Source organism: Actinia tenebrosa, unplaced genomic scaffold (assembly GCF_029948245.1).
Source record: "Actinia tenebrosa isolate PJP-AT-01 unplaced genomic scaffold, QUT_ActTen_1.0 PGA_scaffold2__45_contigs__length_23673736, whole genome shotgun sequence".
In the NCBI taxonomy this organism is placed as follows: domain Eukaryota; kingdom Metazoa; phylum Cnidaria; class Anthozoa; order Actiniaria; family Actiniidae; genus Actinia; species Actinia tenebrosa.
The window spans coordinates 4,444,105-4,446,549 of NW_028292579.1; positions in this window are offsets into that span (position 1 = coordinate 4,444,105).

A 2,445-nucleotide genomic window follows, 5' to 3' on the forward strand; every position below is an offset into this window, starting at 1 on the left:
AACTCCTCCAATTAATAAAAATTTCAATTTATTCAAAGTTAATTGTCAATTCATACATTTACTGTAGTTGCTCTGTTAGTATTAAATGGATTTTTTTGCCTTTTAAATTTTTCACAGAGTGCCATAATTTATATAGAAGGTTAGTCTATCACTAGTTACGAAGCTGTTGAAACGTATAAAAATATTTGAAGTGCCTATCACCCTTCTGACAATATTCTGAGTATTGATTCTACATGGGGTAAGATGTGGAATACCCCGAAAATATTTCATAGTTTGAGTGCGGCTTCTTGAAGTTATAAAGGTTTTTCCATGCCATATGCTAATGTTGAGTGGGGTAGGGAGGAAGGTCAACTTCCCGGTCGACAAAATGAGCTTTATCATGTAATTTGATTTAAAAGGTCTCAAAAACTCGCAAGTGAGGAGCTAGCATGATTACATTATATTAAATGTAAGATACGATGATTACATTGATTAGTAAAACTGTGAAGTTTGAAAGAAGTTCCAAACTTTCAAAGATGTGAATTTTCAAAAATAAAAATCATTTGTTGGTAGCTGTCCAACCCCAAAGATTTACAAACGAAATTCACACTTTTCAAAAATAATTTGAGTTTTGAACACACATCCTTCAAACGTAGCCGTTTTACTGATTTTGATATTTCATTTTGAAAAAAAAATTTTTTTACTTTGTCGTATATCGGTTTTTCCCGCTCCTCTTTTTTTCTCCTACTGCCTCGCAATTTATTCTTCTTTATTAGTTTTTATCTCCTTTTATCCTGCAATGGACATAAACAGAGCGATCAAAAATAGAAATAAGAAGAAATAAAAAAGCAACTCTACAAACCCGGTTACCTATCTGTGGTGTGATGCGCAATGTTACAGGTAAGGTTGCTACGTGTGACATCTCTCTACAAACCCTGTTACCTACCTGTGATGTGATGCGCAATGTTACTGGAAAGGTTGCTAAATGTGACATCCCTCTATAAACCCTATTACCTACCTGTGACGTGACGCGCAATGCTACAGGTAATGTTGCTACATGTGACATCCCTCTATAAACCCTGTTACCTACCTGTGACGTGTGCGCAATGCTACAGGTAAGGTTGCTACATGTGTCATCCCTCTATAAACCCTGTTACCTACCTGTGACGTGATGCGCAATGTTGCAGGTAAGGTTGCTACGTGTGACATCCCTCTATAAACTCTGTTACCTACCTGTGACGTGACGCGCAATGCCACAGGTAATGTTGCTACATGTGACATCCCTCTACAAACCCTGTTACCTACCTGTGATGTGATGCGCAATGTTACAGGTAAGGCCGCTACGTGTGACATCCCTCTATAAACCCTGTTACCTACTTGTGACGTGATGCGCAATGTTACTGGGAAGCTTGCTTGGTGTGACATCCCTCTACAAACCCTGTTACCTACCTGTGACGTGACGCGCAATGCTACAGGTAATGTTGCTACATGTGACATCCCTCTATAAACCCTGTTACCTACCTGTGATGTGATGCGCAATGTTACAGGTAATGTTGCTACGTGTGACATCCCTCTATAAACCCTGTTACCTACCTGTGACGTGATGCGGAATGCTACAGGTAAGGTTGCTACATGTGTCATCCTTCTATAAACCCTGTTACCTACCTGTGACGTGATGCGCAATGCTACATTTAAGGTTGCTACATGTGTCATCCCTCTATAATCCCTGTTACCTACCTGTGACGTGATGCGCAATGCTACAGGAAAGGTTTCCACATGTGACATCCCTCTACAAAACCTTTTACCTACCTGTGATGTGGTGCGCAATGCTACAGGAAAGGTTTCCACATGTGACATCCCTCTACAAAATCTTTTACCTACCTGTGATGTGGTACGCAATATTACAGGTAAGGTTGCTACGTGTGACATCCCTCTACAAACCCTTTTACCTACCTGTGATGTGTTGCACAATGTTACAGCAAGGGTTTCTACGTGTGACATCCCTCTACAAACCCTGTTACCTACCTGTGATATAGTGCGCAATGTTACCGGAAAATTTGTACATGTGACATCTCCCTACAAAACCTTTTACCTACCTGTGATGTGTTGCACAATGTTACAGGAAATATTGCTACGTGTGACATCCCTGTACAAACCCTGTTTCCTTAAGCCACTCTTATGTGTAACGGAAATAAATCAATGAATAAATGAATGTTGGATGAATGAATGGATTGATGAACAAATGAATTGATAAATGAATGTGTAATTGTGTTCATCGTTCACCGTCCGGCTTAGGCCAAATCGGATGCGTGAGCTCGTTTTTAATATTCGTTTCAACAGAAGATTCAAGAGTCACGGTTCCCGTTTCGCTGGGGAATCAAACGAATTTTGCAGGTTACATTTCTGTGGATAAATTATCAACTAAAAGACATCCGGGAGATCATAATAGTTCATTCTTACTAATAG